Source organism: Salvelinus fontinalis, chromosome 4 (assembly GCF_029448725.1).
Source record: "Salvelinus fontinalis isolate EN_2023a chromosome 4, ASM2944872v1, whole genome shotgun sequence".
Classification (NCBI taxonomy): Eukaryota; Metazoa; Chordata; class Actinopteri; order Salmoniformes; family Salmonidae; genus Salvelinus; species Salvelinus fontinalis.
This window is the reverse complement of record NC_074668.1, coordinates 2,164,402-2,188,821: the sequence shown is the minus strand read 5'-3', so window position 1 is coordinate 2,188,821 and position 24,420 is coordinate 2,164,402. Positions and strand designations below refer to the sequence as shown.

The 24,420-nt window shown below is 44.4% G+C and overlaps 1 protein-coding gene and 1 pseudogene across 1 annotated transcript in view; one reads left to right on the top strand and one right to left on the bottom strand.

The window, feature by feature from the left end:
• LOC129852994 (trichohyalin-like) overlaps nucleotides 1-24,420 on the top strand; it is a 59,712-nt gene that overhangs the window by 5,246 nt on the left and 30,046 nt on the right. The gene's annotated exons all lie outside the window — the stretch shown is intronic.
• Nucleotides 17,368-22,556, bottom strand: LOC129852996 (C-X-C motif chemokine 13-like; annotated as a pseudogene).

The following is a 24,420-nucleotide window of genomic DNA, read 5'->3' as shown; positions in this document are numbered from 1 at the left end:
CGTTTTCCCCTTTTTCGGCGTCGCACAGGGTCGCCGGCTGGGATCAGATCCATTGTATTGTGTGGAAGGCAAAACACTGGATCCGTTTCGGGAAAGTCATATTCCTGGTAGGAACGATGATGAGTTGACGTTAATCGTATATTCAGTAGTTCCTCCCGACTGTATGTAATGAAACCTAAGATTACCCGGGGAACCGATGTAAGAAATAACACGCAAAAAAACAAAATACTGCATATTTTCCAAGGAACACGAAGCGAGGCGGCCATCTCTTTTCGGCGCCGGAAGTTGTTATCACTATTGTCCTGTTGTCTCCTACTGTTTCTAGTCTATAGTGGACCATCCTTCACTTAGTGAGTTATCACTATTGTCCTGTTGTCTCCTTCTGTTTCTAGTCTATAGTGGACCATCCTTCACTTAGTGAGTTATCAATATTGTCCTGTTGTCTCTTACTGTTTCTAGTCTATAGTGGACCATCCTTCACTTAGTGAGTTATCACTATTGTCCTGTTGTCTCCTACTGTTTCTAGTCTATAGTGGACCAACCTTCACTAAGTAAGTTATCACTATTGTCCTGTTGTCTCCTACTGTTTCTTGTCTATAGTGGACCATCCTTCACTTAGTGAGTTATCACTATTGTCCTGTTGTCTCCTACTGTTTCTAGTCTATAGTGGACCATCCTTCACTTAGTGAGTTATCACTATTGTCCTGTTGTCTCCTACTGTTTCTAGTCTATAGTGGACCATCCTTCACTTTGTGAGTTATCAATATTGTCCTGTTGTCTCCTACTGTTTCTAGTCTATAGTGGACCATCCTTCACTTAGTGAGTTATCAATATTGTCCTGTTGTCTCCTACTGTTTCTAGTCTATAGTGGACCATCCTTCACTTAGTGAGTTATATATGTTGTCTCAAACTGTCATCAATCTTGATATTCTCTATTTTCTCCAATAATCTATATTTCACTCTGATGTGTGATGTATTTGTAGTTTGTTTATAGTATGTTTTTAATGTGTCTCTGATGAGTCAGTATGTTGACCAGTTCTCTATGTTGTGTTACAGTGGGAGGAGAGACCTCAGATACAGACCCCACACTTCCACTGAGGAGGAGAAACAGCATGAATTTAACTCCTCCACTTAGTGAGTTATGGATGTAGATTATATTATATTTGACTCTGTTGTACATCCTCCAGATAGTGAGTTATGGATGTAGATTATATTATATTTGACTCTGTTGTTCATCCTCCAGAGAGTCAGTGTGTTGATCAGTGCTGTGTGTTGTGTTGCAGTGGGAGGAGAGAGCAGCAGTCCAGACTCCCCAGTGTCTCCCAAATAACAGAACTGGAGAGACGGGTGAAAGAAGAGGGATGAGGAGAAGAAAATAGAGCTGGAGAAGGAGCTGAAGAGGGAGTCTGATAGGAGGGAGAAGATGGAGAGAAAGATGGAGAGATTTAGAGAGAAGACAGAGAATGAGAGGAGGGAGATGGAGGAGAGACACAGACAGGAGATAGAGGAGATGATGGAGAACTATGAAGGAGAGGCCAGAGTTGAAGCAGAGAGAAACCTGATGAAGATAGTCCTACCTGAGTTACAGAGGAACATGATGATCTCACAGACAAAGATGCAGAGGGAGTTCAGCAGACAGATGGAGCAGAAGAATAGACAGATGGAGGAGAGAGGTGGAGAGACTGAGACAGAACTTGAAAGAGGTCAGTGAAGCTCACTCAGTGTTGCAGAAGAGACTGGAAGGAGAGGGGAGAGGTCAGAGGGCACTGATAGGGTTGATGGGCTGGGTCGGGAGAAACTCATCAAGTTGGCTTCTCCACAATCTGACATGATTCACCATCACCGTCTATGTGTAGAACCAGACCAGGTCTACTGTCCACTGTACCGTGGTGAGTGACCATGGATCATGGTGATCATGGGGAAAACAGGTCAGAATAATGTCTGGTCCAGTCTACAGTGTCTAGAGAAGGAGGGGAGGGAGGTCTGTAAAGATCTTGATGAGACGTAAAACAGAATTCCAAACCAACGTAGATTATTGACCTTTGCACTGCAGCCTTTTAGAATGGAGAGGGTTGTGGGGGGTCAGGAGGTCAGTGGGCGGAGTCAGAGACTGAGAACTCTAAAGATCTGAGTGAGACTTTTACTCAGTGTTTGAGGAGGTCTACTATTGAACAGAGAGAACCATGCTGTATCTGAGTGAGACTTTTACTCAGTGTTTGAGGAGGTCTACTATTGAACAGAGAGAACCATGCTGTATCTGAGTGAGACTTTTACTCAGTGTTTGAGGAGGTCTACTATTGAACAGAGAGAACCATGCTGTATCTGAGTGAGACTTTTACTCAGTGTTTGAGGAGGTCTACTATTGAACAGAGAGAACCATGCTGTATCTGAGTGAGACTTTTACTCAGTGTTTGAGGAGGTCTACTATTGAACAGAGAGAACCATGCTGTATCTGAGTGAGACTTTTACTCAGTGTTTGAGGAGGTCTACTATTGAACAGAGAGAACCATGTTGTATTTACCATACAGTACTTCCTGTTCTTAATCAATCAAATTGTTTCATGTTGAAACTTTATGTAGCCTCCGCGATGGCCGGATCCGGGGTCTGGGCGGGGGGCTACGACCTACACCGGAGCCGCCACCGACACTCATCACCCCCTTACCCTCCACATTTGGTTTCCGGATTTGGGTGGGGGGGGGGGGGGGGGTACTGTCACGTCCTGACCATAGAGAGCCCTTGTTTCTCTATGGTGTAGTAGGTGAGGGCGCGACTAGGGGGTATTCTAGTTTAAAATGTCTATGTTGTGTTCTAGTTTATATTTTCTATGTTGGTGTTTTGTATGGTTCCCAATTACAGGCAGCTGGTAATCGTTGTCTCTAATTGGGGATCATATTTAATTAACTGTTTTTCCCACCTGTGTTTGTGGGATATTGTTTTGTGTTTGTGCACCACGTAGTCACGTTTCGTTGATCGTTTTCTGATTTATTGTTTTTTGCATAAGTTTCACTTTGAAATAAATATGTGGAACTCAACATCCGCTGCACCTTGGTCCCGTCCTTACGACAACCGTGACAGTAGCAGTATCAGGTACGACCCCTGACCTCTGACCTGTCAGTCAGATAAGAAGGGTCCTGGGAGAAACAGATGTGAGAGGAGCTGAGAACTTAATGGATGGAGACACTGGTTCTGTTAAAGTTCATGGACCTTTGAAGTGACTGTTACCAGAACACACACATCCAGTGTCTCCCATTCACACCATTAGTGTTTAATGGACAAGTCACAGTCTCTGACCTTTGTCCAGACATTCACTAACTGTCATTCACTGTCTTGTGAAAGGTTACCAACTGTCTGATCTTCAGGATTGGGTGGATTTATTTAACGGGTTACAAGAAAACTCCAAGGGCTGGTTTCCCGGACACAGATGAAGAATCTCCATTGAAAGTGATTTGTAGTCAAGGACTCGGCTGATTCCCTAAGAGCTTTAAATGGCTCCTTGTGGTCCGGTGAACCAAGCTGGTGTAATAAGTCACCATATCTCAGACCTGAAGACTTGTGTAAGCTAACACAGTCTTGTGGTCCGGTGAACCAAGCTGGTGTAATAAGTCACCATATCTGAGACCTGAAGACTTGTGTAAGCTAACACAGTCTTGTGGTCCGGTGAACCAAGCTGGTGTAATAAGTCACCATATCTCAGACCTGAAGACTTGTGTAAGCTAACACAGTCTTGTGGTCCACATGAGCCTTTGGTTCCAACCCAATCTGTCCGTAAGAGTTGTTTAATGTTGAGGAGAGTGAGAGAGTCTACAGACCAGACTCCACATGGTTTCTGACCCCAGACTCTGAAGTGATTGTACAGACATGTGGAATATAAATGAGGTCATTGAGACAGCGACTAAAAGAAAACATGGCCACTACTTTTGGTGATGTTATTACTTGGAGTGGTTGGGATATTTGTCTGTTGTGTTGTTGACCAGGATTAGCATGGGTCAAGACACTGGAATTCCTGAAACCATAAATAACATATAATAATGGTTTGTGAAGTTACTTCTGATGAAAGTTATAAATGTTCATTTAAAGTCAGTTGACTTCAGAACATCAATGAATCATATTCTTGATTTCCTGTCTGACTCCCTGTCATACACACACAGTCTATTCAGGACAGGGGGGGGGGGGGGGGGTTGTGTGTTGAATGCTGGGGTTTGTGTGATGACATTATACACAGGCATGTCTAAGTCTAACACTGGCTCTCAGACAGGAAGTGGCAGCCACACCTTAACAATAATACATGCTTTTTATACAGAGCTTTTCACTGAGGCTCAATGCACTTTACATGGAATGGTAACCTACTACATTCAACATCAACTAACCACTCTCTCTGGCCCTGAGAGCTCTCTCCATCTCCACCAGGACTCTGAAGAGACATTCTGTACTGACGGCATTGGATTTCAATAGTGTCCCCATAGTGCCAGAATGATGTTTCTATGTACTGTAGTTGAATGTTAGCTTGGGTACTTGACTTTCTGCTTTCAGTAATACTTTATAGATGTAGTTTTTCAACAACAATCTGGCTAAAAGCCCATCTTCTGGCTCACAGGTTTGGTTCAGACAGTCATGTTTTCAGCGCTCTGTAACGTTCTGATCTATCAAGCAGAGTTTTTGCAAAGCAAAGTTTCAGCTTTAATTCAGCCACTAAGCGGAGCATCTTGTAAAGTTCCTGTAATGTGTTTATTTTAACCAATCAGACGTTACAGAGGAAACACAGAGAGCTGTCTGAGACCTGGGGTCTGCTCTGCTATGCTCTCTACTACACCATGCCCCCTACCCTACACACACACACACACACACACACACTCACACACGAGAGGGAGCAGAGTTCATAGTGCCTGCCAATACTCCAAACACACACACACCACTAAAACACAACTCCTGAATACTCCAAACACACACACCACTAAACACAACTCCTGAATACTCCAAACACACACACCACTAACACACAAGTCCTGAATACTACAAACACACACACCACTAAAGCATAAGTGATGGAGATGAGGGAGGTGAAGGTGAGGGAGAAGGAGAAAATGAGTTAGAAGGTGAGGGGTGGAAAGAAGAAAAGAGTGAGGACGTTCAGGGTGAGGGGTGATGAGAAGGAAAGGTTGCTGATGGAGGAGGTGAGTGAAGAGGAGAGGAGGCTGGTGAGAGGTGAGGAGAGGGGACAGGTGAGAGGTGAGGAGAGGGGACAGGTGAGAGGTGAGGAGAGTGGACAGGCGAGAGGTGAGGAGAGGGGACAGGTGAGAGGTGAGGAGACCACTACAATATGCATTACTGTCAGTGTTAAGTTATAAATATATTTATACCACAGCATTGTTGAATTCTAGAATGGGCATTAAAACCAGTTCAGAAAGAAAACGTCACGTAGAAATACGGTTAACCATTTATTTAGTAATGAATAATGCCTTGGTGATATAGGCTCTGCTCATTCAGGGTAGCTCACTGCCCAAGCAAAGTGAAGGGGTTAAACCAAGGTCTCATACCTTTTAAAGGGTTAATAAATGGTGTTATGATAAACTGTAAGGTCTCCTCTTCTAGGAGACCTCTGTGTGTGTATTAACACCTGTTCTGAGTGTTGTGCCCTTCAGACACTATCAGAAGGTAGAAACCAGTCTACGTTCATACTCCTCCTGTCTGGGCCCCACCTGGCTATCTGAGGTTCTGACAATACGACTGGTTTTCTGAGAACACAAGGCTGCCGCAGGCCTGATGATAAACAGACACCTGTCAGAAGATGCTTGGACTCGTTCACCTTGTTATGACCCGATACTTGTGATGAAAGGTCAAGTTTCAGTCAAACCCACTTCTGAGATCTTAATTGCTGATAAGATAGACCTGATCATCTGTTGAAGAAATTGATGAACAAAAGCATCAATATAAAATAGCCTACAGCAGTGAGTGTGGTAAGCTATACCAAAGCCCCCAGCAGGAACACAGAACCTAACAGGTGGAGTCTGGGGTGGTGCTGGGAGCAAGAAGACAGAACCTAACAGGTGGAGTCTGGGGTGGTGCTGGGAGCAAGAAGACAGAACCTAACAGGTGGAGTCTGGGGTGGTGCTGGGAGCAAGAAGACAGTGCATAGTAGCAGTAGCAGTAGCAGCAGCAGAGTTTCTGCAGATAAATGTGTGCTTTAGTATTATTGTCTTTGGTAACTGGAGTATTAGCAGGATAAACGCCTCCTTTCTGTACATTACCTTGGTAAAATGAACTCAGCGAAGGGACTCGGCTCCACCTTGTCCTGCTGCGTCGTTCATTATCTCCAAGGTAATGTACAGAACGTCTGCGTTTATCTCTTCCATAATATACAGATGATATCAACTTGGTGAAATCCCATACCTTCCTCCACCTGCTCTCCTACTCCTCAAAACGACGACGTTTCATCTCCTGTGGTAAATAATAAGTATTGAATTCATCTGTTTTGTGTATGAAAAAGTAAGTGTTTCCCGTTGGAATGCCGTTGATGTGATCTGAACAGATTTACTCAGATATATTATATACATACTTTCTCCTGATCTGCAGCCAGAGAGAGATGGTAGCCTCGTCTTGGAGACGTCGTGTCTCCTGCATTTCCACTAGAGACTGTAATCAATACAGGTACAGTAATAAATAAAGCCATTCTGATTGTTAAGTTACAATGAGAATCCTAGAACTAATATTATACTTTATCATTTGATGCTAAAAGTGGAAAAGGTAATTTAACGTTCCAAACCTCTAGCGTCATTGAAGCTTGTGGTGAGTCAACAGGGAGGCCTGTCTCCATGGGTGGAGTCTCTGTCTCCATGGGTGGAGTCTCTGTCTCCATAGGTGGAGTCTCTGTCTCCATAGGTGGAGTCTCTGTCTCCAGAGGTGGAGTCTCTGTCTCCAGGGGTGGAGTCTCTGTCTCCAGGGGTGGAGTCTCTGTCTCCAGAGGTGGAGTCTCTGTCTCCATGGGTGGAGTCTCTGTCTCCATAGGTGGAGTCTCTGTCTCCATAGGTGGAGTCTCTGACTCCATAGGTGGAGTCTCTGTCTCCAGAGGTGGAGTCTCTGTCTCCAGAGGTGGAGTCTCTGTCTCCAGAGGTGGAGTCTCTGTCTCCAGAGGTGGAGTCTCTGTCTCCAGAGGTGGAGTCTCTGTCTCCATAGGTGGAGCCTCTGTCTCCATAGGTGGAGCCTCTGTCTCCATAGGTGGAGCGTCTGTCTCCATAGGTGGAGTCTCTGTCTCCATAGGTGGAGTCTCTGTCTCCATAGGTGGAGTCTCTGTCTCCATAGGTGGAGTCTCTGTCTCTGAGGTTCTGTCCTCCCTTACAGTTTCCTTTAACATTAAAATACAAGAAATCACCAGTTGCTCAATTACTTTATAACGTTTGTATACAGAGGGAAATCCAGTTTATTTTCAAATGAATTAATTCCAGTTTCTTTTCAAATTAATTCATTACCTCTGGCATTTATCACGTGACATAATACATCTCAATCTTCCTCCCCCTTCCTAACACATAAACTAACAAATCAAACACCTTCAATCTTAAGTACAGGGCAGACCTCCATAGTCCAGCTGATTTGATTGCTGCTGGACACATGCTGTCCAGCTGTAGGAGAACGAGCCTCCTCCTGTCTGTCTTAAAGGCCTCTACATTTGGATTCATCTGGGGGAATGTTTCCCCCAAAACCTTCAAGAAGCTGCTCTCCTCCTGACCATAGTGCAACTTGATCTGCCTCACAGGAGACTCTAAAGATACTGAGATATGGAAACATTTTTTCAATCTAATGACAAGTATCTAAATCTAAGACACCATTCAAACAGTTTTAGAAACTTCAGTGTTTTCTATCCAAATGTACTAATAATATGCATATTAGCAGCTGGGACTGAGGAGCAGGCAGTTTACTCTGGGCACCTTATTCATCCAAACTACTCAATACTGCCCCCAGACATAAGAAGTTTTAAGAAAAGGTTAATGTCATAATTCGTCATATAGACAATGTTTAACTGTTGTTGTGATCTGTGCTTTGTTGAGGTTATCATGGAAGGTGACGTCAGATCGTGTCTTAATGCATGGTAGGAATAATTTGACCACAGACAGTGTGTGTAAACCTCAAAACCCTCCCTCACCGGCTGAAGAAATAGTGACAAAGGCGCGCAATGAGAGACGGTGACTTTTACCACTTCTATCTGAGTCCGAGCCATAAACCAGGTCCGGAGTGCTGAGAGCGCCTGTGGAGGGAGTGTGGAGAGAGAGAACAAGTTCAGGTGAGAGACTTGTGTACCTGGGAGAAACGGAAGTATCTCCTTGGATATTAAAATCGGGACATTATCAAGGGCCATGAAATATGACAGGTAAAAGTTACATGTGCCGTTGGGGAAATTAATTGTAAACGATACCTGAAGAAGACACGCTAGAATGATAAGTGCCGGGTGAAGGAAAGGGGGGGTTGATGGTATACGCCCTGGTAACTATTTAAACTGGGTGAAGGAAAGGGGGGGGGAGGTGGTATATGCCCTGGTAACTATTTAAACTGGGTGAAGGAAAGGGGGGGGGGGGGGGTGGTATACGCCCTGGTAACTATTTAAACTGGGTGAAGGAAAGGGGGGTGGTGGTATACGCCCTGGTAACTATTTAAACTGGGTGAAGGAAAGGGGGGTGGTGGTATACGCCCTGGTAACTATTTAAACTGGGTGAAGGAAAGAGGGGGGGGGGGTGGTATACGCCATGGTAACTATTTAAACTGGGTGAAGGAAAGGGGGGGTGGTGGTATACGCCCTGGTAACTATTTAAACTGGGTGAAGGAAAGGGGGGTGGTGGTATACGCCCTGGTAACTATTTAAACTGGGTGAAGGAAAGGGGGGGTGGTAAGCTATACCAAAGCCCCCAGCAGGAACACAGAACCTAACAGGTGGAGTCTGGGGTGGTGCTGGGAGCAAGAAGACAGAACCTAACAGGTGGAGTCTGGGGTGGTGCTGGGAGCAAGAAGACAGAACCTAACAGGTGGAGTCTGGGGTGGTGCTGGGAGCAAGAAGACAGTGCATAGTAGCAGTAGCAGTAGCAGCAGCAGAGTTTCTGCAGATAAATGTGTGCTTTAGTATTATTGTCTTTGGTAACTGGAGTATTAGCAGGATAAACGCCTCCTTTCTGTACATTACCTTGGTAAAATGAACTCAGCGAAGGGACTCGGCTCCACCTTGTCCTGCTGCGTCGTTCATTATCTCCAAGGTAATGTACAGAACGTCTGCGTTTATCTCTTCCATAATATACAGATGATATCAACTTGGTGAAATCCCATACCTTCCTCCACCTGCTCTCCTACTCCTCAAAACGACGACGTTTCATCTCCTGTGGTAAATAATAAGTATTGAATTCATCTGTTTTGTGTATGAAAAAGTAAGTGTTTCCTGTTGGAATGCCGTTGATGTGATCTGAACAGATTTACTCAGATATATTATATACATACTTTCTCCTGATCTGCAGCCAGAGAGAGATGGTAGCCTCGTCTTGGAGACGTCGTGTCTCCTGCATTTCCACTAGAGACTGTAATCAATACAGGTACAGTAATAAATAAAGCCATTCTGATTGTTAAGTTACAATGAGAATCCTAGAACTAATATTATACTTTATCATTTGATGCTAAAAGTGGAAAAGGTAATTTAACGTTCCAAACCTCTAGCGTCATTGAAGCTTGTGGTGAGTCAACAGGGAGGCCTGTCTCCATGGGTGGAGTCTCTGTCTCCATGGGTGGAGTCTCTGTCTCCATAGGTGGAGTCTCTGTCTCCATAGGTGGAGTCTCTGTCTCCAGAGGTGGAGTCTCTGTCTCCAGGGGTGGAGTCTCTGTCTCCAGGGGTGGAGTCTCTGTCTCCAGAGGTGGAGTCTCTGTCTCCATGGGTGGAGTCTCTGTCTCCATAGGTGGAGTCTCTGTCTCCATAGGTGGAGTCTCTGACTCCATAGGTGGAGTCTCTGTCTCCAGAGGTGGAGTCTCTGTCTCCAGAGGTGGAGTCTCTGTCTCCAGAGGTGGAGTCTCTGTCTCCAGAGGTGGAGTCTCTGTCTCCAGAGGTGGAGTCTCTGTCTCCATAGGTGGAGCCTCTGTCTCCATAGGTGGAGCCTCTGTCTCCATAGGTGGAGTGTCTGTCTCCATAGGTGGAGTCTCTGTCTCCATAGGTGGAGTCTCTGTCTCCATAGGTGGAGTCTCTGTCTCTGAGGTTCTGTCCTCCCTTACAGTTTCCTTTAACATTAAAATACAAGAAATCACCAGTTGCTCAATTACTTTATAACGTTTGTATACAGAGGGAAATCCAGTTTATTTTCAAATGAATTAATTCCAGTTTCTTTTCAAATTAATTCATTACCTCTGGCATTTATCACGTGACATAATACATCTCAATCTTCCTCCCCCTTCCTAACACATAAACTAACAAATCAAACACCTTCAATCTTAAGTACAGGGCAGACCTCCATAGTCCAGCTGATTTGATTGCTGCTGGACACATGCTGTCCAGCTGTAGGAGAACGAGCCTCCTCCTGTCTGTCTTAAAGGCCTCTACATTTGGATTCATCTGGGGGAATGTTTCCCCCAAAACCTTCAAGAAGCTGCTCTCCTCCTGACCATAGTGCAACTTGATCTGCCTCACAGGAGACTCTAAAGATACTGAGATATGGAAACATTTTTTCAATCTAATGACAAGTATCTAAATCTAAGACACCATTCAAACAGTTTTAGAAACTTCAGTGTTTTCTATCCAAATGTACTAATAATATGCATATTAGCAGCTGGGACTGAGGAGCAGGCAGTTTACTCTGGGCACCTTATTCATCCAAACTACTCAATACTGCCCCCAGACATAAGAAGTTTTAAGAAAAGGTTAATGTCATAATTCGTCATATAGACAATGTTTAACTGTTGTTGTGATCTGTGCTTTGTTGAGGTTATCATGGAAGGTGACGTCAGATCGTGTCTTAATGCATGGTAGGAATAATTTGACCACAGACAGTGTGTGTAAACCTCAAAACCCTCCCTCACCGGCTGAAGAAATAGTGACAAAGGCGCGCAATGAGAGACGGTGACTTTTACCACTTCTATCTGAGTCCGAGCCATAAACCAGGTCCGGAGTGCTGAGAGCGCCTGTGGAGGGAGTGTGGAGAGAGAGAACAAGTTCAGGTGAGAGACTTGTGTACCTGGGAGAAACGGAAGTATCTCCTTGGATATTAAAATCGGGACATTATCAAGGGCCATGAAATATGACAGGTAAAAGTTACATGTGCCGTTGGGGAAATTAATTGTAAACGATACCTGAAGAAGACACGCTAGAATGATAAGTGCCGGGTGAAGGAAAGGGGGGGTTGATGGTATACGCCCTGGTAACTATTTAAACTGGGTGAAGGAAAGGGGGGGGGAGGTGGTATATGCCCTGGTAACTATTTAAACTGGGTGAAGGAAAGGGGGGGGGGGGGGTGGTATACGCCCTGGTAACTATTTAAACTGGGTGAAGGAAAGGGGGGTGGTGGTATACGCCCTGGTAACTATTTAAACTGGGTGAAGGAAAGGGGGGTGGTGGTATACGCCCTGGTAACTATTTAAACTGGGTGAAGGAAAGAGGGGGGGGGGGTGGTATACGCCATGGTAACTATTTAAACTGGGTGAAGGAAAGGGGGGGTGGTGGTATACGCCCTGGTAACTATTTAAACTGGGTGAAGGAAAGGGGGGTGGTGGTATACGCCCTGGTAACTATTTAAACTGGGTGAAGGAAAGGGGGGGTGGTAAGCTATACCAAAGCCCCCAGCAGGAACACAGAACCTAACAGGTGGAGTCTGGGGTGGTGCTGGGAGCAAGAAGACAGAACCTAACAGGTGGAGTCTGGGGTGGTGCTGGGAGCAAGAAGACAGAACCTAACAGGTGGAGTCTGGGGTGGTGCTGGGAGCAAGAAGACAGTGCATAGTAGCAGTAGCAGTAGCAGCAGCAGAGTTTCTGCAGATAAATGTGTGCTTTAGTATTATTGTCTTTGGTAACTGGAGTATTAGCAGGATAAACGCCTCCTTTCTGTACATTACCTTGGTAAAATGAACTCAGCGAAGGGACTCGGCTCCACCTTGTCCTGCTGCGTCGTTCATTATCTCCAAGGTAATGTACAGAACGTCTGCGTTTATCTCTTCCATAATATACAGATGATATCAACTTGGTGAAATCCCATACCTTCCTCCACCTGCTCTCCTACTCCTCAAAACGACGACGTTTCATCTCCTGTGGTAAATAATAAGTATTGAATTCATCTGTTTTGTGTATGAAAAAGTAAGTGTTTCCTGTTGGAATGCCGTTGATGTGATCTGAACAGATTTACTCAGATATATTATATACATACTTTCTCCTGATCTGCAGCCAGAGAGAGATGGTAGCCTCGTCTTGGAGACGTCGTGTCTCCTGCATTTCCACTAGAGACTGTAATCAATACAGGTACAGTAATAAATAAAGCCATTCTGATTGTTAAGTTACAATGAGAATCCTAGAACTAATATTATACTTTATCATTTGATGCTAAAAGTGGAAAAGGTAATTTAACGTTCCAAACCTCTAGCGTCATTGAAGCTTGTGGTGAGTCAACAGGGAGGCCTGTCTCCATGGGTGGAGTCTCTGTCTCCATGGGTGGAGTCTCTGTCTCCATGGGTGGAGTCTCTGTCTCCATAGGTGGAGTCTCTGTCTCCATAGGTGGAGTCTCTGTCTCCAGAGGTGGAGTCTCTGTCTCCAGGGGTGGAGTCTCTGTCTCCAGGGGTGGAGTCTCTGTCTCCAGAGGTGGAGTCTCTGTCTCCATGGGTGGAGTCTCTGTCTCCATAGGTGGAGTCTCTGTCTCCATAGGTGGAGTCTCTGACTCCATAGGTGGAGTCTCTGTCTCCAGAGGTGGAGTCTCTGTCTCCAGAGGTGGAGTCTCTGTCTCCAGAGGTGGAGTCTCTGTCTCCAGAGGTGGAGTCTCTGTCTCCAGAGGTGGAGTCTCTGTCTCCATAGGTGGAGCCTCTGTCTCCATAGGTGGAGCCTCTGTCTCCATAGGTGGAGTGTCTGTCTCCATAGGTGGAGTCTCTGTCTCCATAGGTGGAGTCTCTGTCTCCATAGGTGGAGTCTCTGTCTCTGAGGTTCTGTCCTCCCTTACAGTTTCCTTTAACATTAAAATACAAGAAATCACCAGTTGCTCAATTACTTTATAACGTTTGTATACAGAGGGAAATCCAGTTTATTTTCAAATGAATTAATTCCAGTTTCTTTTCAAATTAATTCATTACCTCTGGCATTTATCACGTGACATAATACATCTCAATCTTCCTCCCCCTTCCTAACACATAAACTAACAAATCAAACACCTTCAATCTTAAGTACAGGGCAGACCTCCATAGTCCAGCTGATTTGATTGCTGCTGGACACATGCTGTCCAGCTGTAGGAGAACGAGCCTCCTCCTGTCTGTCTTAAAGGCCTCTACATTTGGATTCATCTGGGGGAATGTTTCCCCCAAAACCTTCAAGAAGCTGCTCTCCTCCTGACCATAGTGCAACTTGATCTGCCTCACAGGAGACTCTAAAGATACTGAGATATGGAAACATTTTTTCAATCTAATGACAAGTATCTAAATCTAAGACACCATTCAAACAGTTTTAGAAACTTCAGTGTTTTCTATCCAAATGTACTAATAATATGCATATTAGCAGCTGGGACTGAGGAGCAGGCAGTTTACTCTGGGCACCTTATTCATCCAAACTACTCAATACTGCCCCCAGACATAAGAAGTTTTAAGAAAAGGTTAATGTCATAATTCGTCATATAGACAATGTTTAACTGTTGTTGTGATCTGTGCTTTGTTGAGGTTATCATGGAAGGTGACGTCAGATCGTGTCTTAATGCATGGTAGGAATAATTTGACCACAGACAGTGTGTGTAAACCTCAAAACCCTCCCTCACCGGCTGAAGAAATAGTGACAAAGGCGCGCAATGAGAGACGGTGACTTTTACCACTTCTATCTGAGTCCGAGCCATAAACCAGGTCCGGAGTGCTGAGAGCGCCTGTGGAGGGAGTGTGGAGAGAGAGAACAAGTTCAGGTGAGAGACTTGTGTACCTGGGAGAAACGGAAGTATCTCCTTGGATATTAAAATCGGGACATTATCAAGGGCCATGAAATATGACAGGTAAAAGTTACATGTGCCGTTGGGGAAATTAATTGTAAACGATACCTGAAGAAGACACGCTAGAATGATAAGTGCCGGGTGAAGGAAAGGGGGGGTTGATGGTATACGCCCTGGTAACTATTTAAACTGGGTGAAGGAAAGGGGGGGGGAGGTGGTATATGCCCTGGTAACTATTTAAACTGGGTGAAGGAAAGGGGGGGGGGGGGTGGTATACGCCCTGGTAACTATTTAAACTGGGTGAAGGAAAGGGGGGTGGTGGTATACGCCCTGGTAACTATTTAAACTGGGTGAAGGAAAGGGGGGTGGTGGTATACGCCCTGGTAACTATTTAAACTGGGTGAAGGAAAGAGGGGGGGGGGGGTGGTATACGCCATGGTAACTATTTAAACTGGGTGAAGGAAAGGGGGGGTGGTGGTATACGCCCTGGTAACTATTTAAACTGGGTGAAGGAAAGGGGGGTGGTGGTATACGCCCTGGTAACTATTTAAACTGGGTGAAGGAAAGGGGGGGTGGTATACGCCCTGGTAACTATTTCAACTGGGTGAAGGAAAGGGGGGTGGTGGTATACGCCCTGGTAACTATTTAAACTGGGTGAAGGAAAGGGGGGGTGGTGGTATACGCCCTGGTAACTATTTAAACTGGGTGAAGGAAAGGGGGGTGGTGGTATACGCCCTGGTGAACTATTTAAACTGGGTGAAGGAAAGGGGGGGTGGTATACGCCCTGGTAACTATTTAAACTGGGTGAAGGAAAGGGGGGTGGTGGTATACGTCCTGGTAACTATTTAAACTGGGTGAAGGAAAGGGGGGGTGGTGGTATACGCCCTGGTTACTATTTAAACTGGGTGAAGGAAAGGGGGGGTGGTGGTATACTCCCTGGTAACTATTTAAACTGGGTGAAGGAAAGGGGGGGGGGGGTGGTATACGCCCTGGTAACTATTTAAACTGGGTGAAGGAAAGGGGGGGGGTGGTGGTATACGCCCTGGTAACTATTTAAACTGGGTGAAGGAAAGGGGGGGTGGTGGTATACGCCCTGGTAACTATTTAAACTGGGTGAAGGAAAGGGGGGGGGTGGTGGTATACGCCCTGGTAACTATTTAAACTGGGTGAAGGAAAGGGGGGGGTGGTGGTATACGCCCTGGTAACTATTTAAACTGGGTGAAGGAAAGGGGGGGTGGTGGTATACGCCCTGGTAACTATTTAAACTGGGTGAAGGAAAGGGGGGGGGGTGGTGGTATACGCCCTGGTAACTATTTAAACTGGGTGAAGGAAAGGGGGGGTGGTGGTATACGCCCTGGTAACTATTTAAACTGGGTGAAGGAAAGGGGGGGGGGGGGGGGGGGGGGGGTGGTGGTATACGCCCTGGTAACTATTTAAACTGGGTGAAGGAAAGGGGGGGGGGGTGGTGGTATACGCCCTGGTAACTATTTAAACTGGGTGAAGGAAAGGGGGGGTGGTGGTATACGCCCTGGTAACTATTTAAACTGGGTGAAGGAAAGGGGGGGGGGGGGGGGGGGGGGGGTGGTGGTATACGCCCTGGTAACTATTTAAACTGGGTGAAGGAAAGGGGGGGTGGTGGTATACGCCCTGGTAACTATTTAAACTGGGTGAAGGAAAGGGGGGGTGGTGGTATACGCCCTGGTAACTATTTAAACTGGGTGAAGGAAAGGGGGGGTGGTGGTATACGCCCTGGTAACTATTTAAACTGGGTGAAGGAAAGGGGGGGGTGGTATACGCCCTGGTAACTATTTAAACTGGGTGAAGGAAAGGGGGGGTGGTGGTATACGCCCTGGTAACTATTTAAACTGGGTGAAGGAAAGGGGGGGGTGGTATACGCCCTGGTAACTATTTAAACTGGGTGAAGGAAAGGGGGGGTGGTGGTATACGCCCTGGTAACTATTTAAACTGGGTGAATGAAAGGGGGGGTGGTGGTATACGCCCTGGTAACTATTTAAACTGGGTGAAGGAAAGGGGGGGGGGGGTGGTATACGCCCTGGTAACTATTTAAACTGGGTGAAGGAAAGGGGGGGGGGGGGGGGTATACACCCTGGTAACTATTTAAACTGGGTGAAGGAAAGGGGGGGGGGTGGTATACGCCCTGGTAACTATTTAAACTGGGTGAAGGAAAGGGGGGGTGGTGGTATACGCCCTGGTAACTATTTAAACTGGGTGAAGGAAAGGGGGGGTGGTGGTATACGCCCTGGTAACTATTTAAACTGGGTGAAGGAAAGGGGGGGGGGGGGGGGGTATACACCCTGGTAACTATTTAAACTGGGTGAAGGAAAGGGGGGGGGGTGGTATACGCCCTGGTAACTATTTAAACTGGGTGAAGGAAAGGGGGGTGGTGGTATACACCCTGGTAACTATTTAAACTGGGTGAAGGAAAGGGGGGGGGGGGGGGGGGTATACACCCTGGTAACTATTTAAACTGGGTGAAGGAAAGGGGGGGGGGGGGTGGTATACGCCCTGGTAACTATTTAAACTGGGTGAAGGAAAGGGGGGGTGGTGGTATACACCCTGGTAACTATTTAAACTGGGTGAAGGAAAGGGGGGGGGGTGGTATACGCCCTGGTAACTATTTAAACTGGGTGAAGGAAAGGGGGGTGGTGGTATACGCCCTGGTAACTATTTAAATTGGGTGAAGGAAAGGGGGGGGGTGGTGGTATACACCCTGGTAACTATTTAAACTGGGTGAAGGAAAGGGGGGGTGGTGGTATACATCCTGGTAACTATTTAAACTGGGTGAAGGAAAGGGGGGGGGGGGGGTATACGCCCTGGTAACTATTTAAACTGGGTGAAGGAAAGGGGGGGGGTGGTGGTATACGCCCTGGTAACTATTTAAACTGGGTGAAGGAAAGGGGGGGTGGTGGTATACGCCCTGGTAACTATTTAAACTGGGTGAAGGAAAGGGGGGGGGGGTGGTATACGCCCTGGTAACTATTTAAACTGGGTGAAGGAAAGGGGGGGGGGGTTGGGGTGGTATACGCCCTGGTAACTATTTAAACTGGGTGAAGGAAAGGGGGGGGGGGGGGGTGGTATACGCCCTGGTAACTATTTAAACTGAAAATGCATTGAGATACTGATCTCTCTTTACCAGGCCACTCATGACAGGAATACCGGCAATGAAAAGTTGTTGATAAATGTATGTTCTAACAGGGATGATGTGTGAAGTTGATAAGCTGGAATTTGAGCCTTAGTCTCAGAGTTAGCATTGAGTTCAGTCATTCTACATTCGGGTTGGAAAATTTATCAAATGTTTTAGTTGTGATTGGGATACAGCGAGAGAGAATTGATGAAGCACGATGAGGGGTGGGGCCCAGAGAGTCTCCAGACACTTTTCTCTCAGTGTCATCGTGAGGGGAGGTAGTTTGTTTGGGGGAATCACTGGATGATGGCTTGGGACAACCATGAAAGTTTTTCTATTTGACCCTGTATTCATAGTTTTTATGGTAGATCTCATCAATGAGTGGTGCTAAGTTATTAAACATGTACTTTGTTTCTCTTTTCTTTTCAAGTCAATATGTTTTCAGGTTTCGTGGAACATGAGGGTGGTCATTGTTCCAGAGGGAATGATGTACACTGCTCAAAAAAATAAAGGGATTACTTAAACAACACAATGTAACTCCAAGTCAATCACACTTCTCTGAAATCAAACTGTTCATTTAGGAAGCAACACTGATTGACAATAAATTTCACATGCTGTTGTGCAAGTGGAATAGACAAAAGGTGGAAATTATAGTCAATTAGCAAGACACCCCCAATAAAGGAATGGTTCTGCAGGTGGTGACCACAGACCACTTCTCAGTTCCTATGCTTCCTGGCTGATGTTTTGGTCACTTTTGAATGCTGGCGGTGCTTTCACTCTAGTGGTAGCATGAGACGGAGTCTACAACCCACACAAGTGGCTCAGGTAGTGCAGTTCATCCAGGATGGCACATCAATGCGAGCTGTGGCAAAAAGGTTTGCTGTGTCTGTCAGCGGAGTGTCCAGAGCATGGAGGCGCTACCAGGAGACAGGCCAGTACATCAGGAGACGTGGAGGAGGCCGTAGGAGGGCAACAACCCAGCAGCAGGACCGCTACCTCCGCCTTTGTGCAAGGAGGTGCACTGCCAGAGCCCTGCAAAATGACCTCCAGCAGGCCACAAATGTGCATGTGTCAGCATATGGCCTCACAAGGGGTCTGAGGATCTCATCTCGGTACCTAATGGCAGTCAGACCATTAAAATTAAAGGATTGAAGAGGAGGAGTGTCTTAATTGGGATATAAATATCTGGATGGGACAAATGTTGGGTTGTCTGAATTACAGCTGTACAGAACCTCTGAGAAGAATTAAACTTGGTTAAAGCTTCTCTAGTGTCCGTCGGTTATTTACTCTGAAACATAACAACCTAACAATACATACTGAGATCATTTAAGATAAACTAATTAACTTGATATTGGAATCATATTTGAACAGAATCCATTGGCATCACATTGGCATCACATTGGCATCACATTGGCATCACATTGGTATCACATTGGCATCACATTGGTATCACATTGGCATCACATTGGCATCACATTGGCATCACATTGGTATCACATTGGTATTCCATTGGTATCAGATTTCCATTTAGCTCCAACTTGATACATTCCTGTTCCAATTCACTCAATGGTGGTTGAGATGGGAAGTTCTGCACTTCTCTTCTTCTTGTTGGTTCTGTAGAAAGAGATGGTCTGTGTTAAAGTCAACAGAAGTGTGTGTGTGTGTGTGTGTGTGTGTGTGTGTGTGTGTGTGTGTGTGTGTGTGTGTGTGTGTTGTATTTACCTTTGTAACTTGGCAATTACTTTGTTGATCCATCGTGCATCTGGAGTCACACAGACGGTGGCTTTGTCCTTCTTGGTAACGCTGATGAATGAAGGGAGGGATATATATTACATCGTCACCATGGTTACATATCATACACTGCAGAATAAAACCTATCAGAAAATGTCAATATGAACGTACACATATTTAGCAGATATTATTACGGCTGTAGTGAAATGGTTGTGTTCCCAGCTCCAACAGTGCAGTAATATCTAACAATACACACACATCTGAGTCAAAGAATGGAATGAAGAAATGTATAAATATTAGGACGAGCAAAGTCTGAGTACTGTATATGTAAATGTATTTATAGATACAGTACCAGTCAAAAGTTTGGACACCTACTCATTTCAGGGTTTTTATTTATTTTTACTATTTTCTACATTGTAGAATAATAGTGAACACATCAAAACTATGAAATAACACATATGGAATCATGTTGTAATCCAAAAAAGCGTTAAACAAATCAAAATATATATTTATATTTGAGATTGTTCAAAGTAGCCACCCTTTGCCTTGATGATAGCTTTACACACTCTTGGCATTCCTTCCACCTCATGGCTGGTTTTTGCTCTGACAGGCACTGACAACTGTAGGACCTTTATATAGACAGGTGTGAGATGTTCCAAATCATGTCTAATCAATTGAATTTACCACAGGCGGACTCCAATCAAGTTGTAGAAACATCTCAAGGATGATCAATGGAAACAGGATGCATCTAAACTCAATTTAGAGTCTCATAGCGAAGCGTCGGAATACTTATGTAAATAAGGTGTTTCTGTTTTTTATTTTTAATACATTTGCTAAAATGTCTAAACCTGTTTTTGCTTTGTTATTATGGAGTAGTGTGTGTAAATTGATGAGGACAATTTCTTATTTAATCCATTTTAGAAAAAGGCTGTAAACATAACATGTGGAAAAAGTCAAGGGGTCTGAATACTTTCTGAATACACTGTATATATATATATATGTGTACATGTGTGATTGAATGTATAGTCATTGTGGAGAGTACGTGGATAGAATATATAGTATATCTGTAGAATAGGTAGGATATAATAGTATATGTACAGCAATAGTTGAATAGGATAGCCTTGACTAGAAACATATGTGTAATCTGTGATTGTCTGGAGACCCTGCCACATACTGAGTTTCGGGGGGAATTGCTATAGGCTACCACTGCAAATGCCCACAATTATTACAATGTCTTAGCCTTGGTTACGAATAGGAACATTGAACTCATCATCAGTGACTAATGATTGGTTTGCATGGCATGCAGTAATGCGACTATACAGACTAATTAATTTCCCCTCCACCACGACTTATCCCCCACGCGTCTTCCCCCTATGCATTAGAAAACCACAGTTTAGCGCTTCGTTCAAGACCTCGCAGACTGACTCACATGATCTATGTGTGGAGACAATGACAGCCACCATGGGTTTTAGGACGGTTTCCAAGACACAGATGAAGCCTGGACAACAACAACAAAAAAGCATGGAGATTCCACTGGGCCTGTGGTTACCAACCAATCGATTGCGATCGACTTCAAGGCATTCCTAGTCGATCACCAAACATTTATGTAGAAAAGCCGACGATAAATGTTTTGCGCCTCTTTTTTTAAAATCGTGTTGCGCTGTTACCGGTAGGTGCACTTTATTCAGAAGCCTTGCGCACCGGGTAGGCAAAGTGTTCCCATTATAAACAATTTAATTTGTCTGAAAAGACAAACTCCGCCTGACCGGCGGACAGGAAGATCTGTGGATAAATCGAGTGATCCTACTGCGCTGGCCAATCGGATAGCTCAAATCACTGTGCCTACGACTTCCACGACTCTTGCCACAGCAAAGTTTGACACCAGCCTATGTACGATTTCATAACTTTTAAAACCATGACCAGAGAGAAATTATCAAAGAATACAGCTGCTGTTTTTATAAGTGAGTTCATGTTTAAGTTTTCATTCTGCTCTGTCACTGTTTTTTAATTCAACACTATTACATAATATAAAACATGTTTCTCTCTACTTCCACTCACACTGTAATGAATGAGTAGCCAAGTGTATCGATAGCGCTGTGTTTATTATTATTAGCAGCTCGTCCTGTCTATTTTAATAGGGAGGGATATTTAACTTTCTCTGGTCATAGGAACAACATGAATTTGTGCATGAGGCAGATGCGGTGTGACTCGACTTTAGCCATCAGGTGGAAGACGTTGTCCCCTCTCTCTGGTCAGTCTCACCGGAGGAAAGGAAGGAGAGAGCAGGACGGTGTGAGGTGGACCCTCTGCTGTTCTCTCCCTCCCTCCGCTGAGACTAATGCGGTGTTCAAAACTACTGGGAACTCTGAAATCTCAGACTTCCGACTTCAGTGTGTTCAAGACAACTGGAAACAGAAAAAAACGAGATCCGAATAGGAAAAATCGATTTGAACGGTCATCCGACTCTAAATTGTGATAGTGTATTAGGCATACTGCGATAATGTATTATGCAGACTGTGATAATGTATTAGTCATGTTTAAAAATATATATATTTCAGAACTAGATGTTGGTTTGCTTGTTGACTGTGAAAGTGTTCTTGACTGGTTGTTAGGTGGTGTTAGTTGACTCACATGATCTCTGTTTGACGACAGTGGGCACCTGGAGGTAGGATCTCTATCCTGTGGAACAGCCTAGGAGAGATGAAAGCAGAGGACGTCCGGATGCAGAGACACTTCTGACATGCAGCACAGCCGTTCATGGGGAATGCTGCTGGGATGGAGACCGTGAAAATTACATACAATAACAATATAGTATTGTTCACATTTGGGGTTAAAGGTTAAGGTTTACGGGATAGAGTTAACACCTTTTTATCATCACTAAAAGTTGCTCTTTGAAACATGTGAACGTTACAAAAACAAAACTGATTCCAGATCAGCACTCTTAGGGCTCTATTCAGTCTGTATCATCGCTGAAGTGTTACAGATCAAATCAAATCAAAGTTTATTTGTCTCGTGCGCCGAATACAACAGGTGTAGTAGACCTTACAGTGAAATGATTACAGGCTCTAACCAATAGTGCAAAAAAGGTATTAGGTGAACAATAGGTAAGTAAAGAACTAAAAACACCAGTAAAAAGACAGTGATTGCGTGATAGCAATGTAACGGTAATATCTGATTGAGCCGACATGCAGCGTTTACCGTGAATGCAGTTTCCGCTAAGGAACATTACCTTTAAATTTCACTCACGCTGCAACGCAGAACTTCTGCCATACGGATTGAATACCGACCCTACTCTGAGACACTTAAAACTGCTATGGATTGATTGTGATAATTGGAATTAATTGTTTAAAAAAATGATAATAGGTTTGGTTTGTTGATTGTTCAAGAGTCAAGTTGAACAGATTCATATATATGTAGATAAAGATTCAATATCTCACCTTGAAGAGCCACGAACCAGCAGAAAGTCAGGGAGACCAACAGGTAGTGTGGCTTGAAAGGCATCTTGAGTCTGTGTTGGCTGTGGTCGGCTGGTGTCTACTGAAACTGAATGATGTTGTCTCTGGGTTTATATTGCTGCAAAAAAGGAAGTGTGGGGGAATCCCTCGTCTTCACGCAAAATGATGATCAGACTTTTGGAGTTTATAAAAATGTCTATATATATTCACTATTTTAACTTTATCCTTAATTTATAGCCTTGTGATTCATTCTATTGAAATTAAACATGCCATATTGAGAATCTGTCTTGTTACAATTGTAAAGAGGATTTTAATGATAATATAATCAAATAATACTTCAGCAATCTAGTCAAAACATGGTAAATGCTGAGTAGAACAAGTAGAAATTCAGTGGTTAAGATTGGATAGCGTTTAAAAACAGAATTTCTTAACAATAAAATGTATGAAATCAATAATACAAACACTGAGCTATATTGTATGCAAATATATATTGTATGCAAAAAAATAATGGCCACTGAGCCTTTTTCTACAATGTTTTATAGGATCTTCTTTTATGCCTGTTACATTAGGTTATGAGAGTGAAGAACACATCGAGAGGGATCTTAGACCTGCTACGTTAGGTTATGAGAATGAAGAACACATCGGGAGGGATCTTAGACCTGCTACGTTAGGTTATGAGAATGAAGAACATATCGGGAGGGATCTTAGACCTGCTACGTTAGGTTATGAGAATGAAGAACACATCGGGAGGGATCTTAGACCTGCTACGTTAGGTTATGAGAATGAAGAACACATCGGGAGGGATCTTAGACCTGCTACGTTAGGTTATGAGAATGAAGAACACATCGGGAGGGATCTTAGACCTGCTACGTTAGGTTATGAGAATGAAGAACACATCGGGAGGGATCTTAGACCTGCTACGTTAGGTTATGAGAATGAAGAACACATCGGGAGGGATCTTAGACCTGCTACGTTAGGTTATGAGAATGAAGAACACATCGGGAGGGATCTTAGACCTGCTACGTTAGGTTATGAGAATGAAGAACACATCAGGAGGGATCTTAGACCTGCTACGTTAGGTTATGAGAATGAAGAACACATCGGGAGGGATCTTAGACCTGCTACGTTAGGTTATGAGAATGAAGAACAAACCGGGAGGGATCTTAGACCTGCTACGTTAGGTTATGAGAATGAAGAACACATCGGGAGGGATCTTAGACCTGCTACGTTAGGTTATGAGAATGAAGAACACATCGGGAGGGATCTTAGACCTGCTACGTTAGGTTATGAGAATGAAGAACACATCGGGAGGGATCTTAGACCTGCTACGTTAGGTTATGAGAATGAAGAACACATCGGGAGGGATCTTAGACCTGCTACGTTAGGTTATGAGAATGAAGAACACATCAGGAGGGATCTTAGACCTGCTACGTTAGGTTATGAGAATGAAGAACACATCGGGAGGGATCTTAGACCTGCTACGTTAGGTTATGAGAATGAAGAACAAACCGGGAGGGATCTTAGACCTGCTACGTTAGGTTATGAGAATGAAGAACACATCGGGAGGGATCTTAGACCATTCCTCTATAACAGAGACTTTCCAGATCCTTGATATCGCTTGTCTTACTGGAAGATCCACTCGTGGCCAAGTTTCAGACTCCTGGAGAAGGCAACCAGGTTTTCGGCTAAAATGGCCTGGTACTTGGAAAATTTGATGTTGCCGTTGACCGTAACAAGGACCCCAGGACAAAACAAAAATGAGCTTTTTGGTCTTCATTTAAGGTTAGGTTTAAAAATCAAATTTTTCAGAAGATAAATGGTAGAAATAGGCAGAGTTTATGACTTTGTGGACAACAACAAAAAGAACAAGCAAAATAGTCCCATAACATCAAAGATCCACCACCATATTTTACAGTTGGTATGAGGCTCTTTTTTAATGTCGTCCAACAAATGTAAACACCTGCAGGTTGTAAAATGGA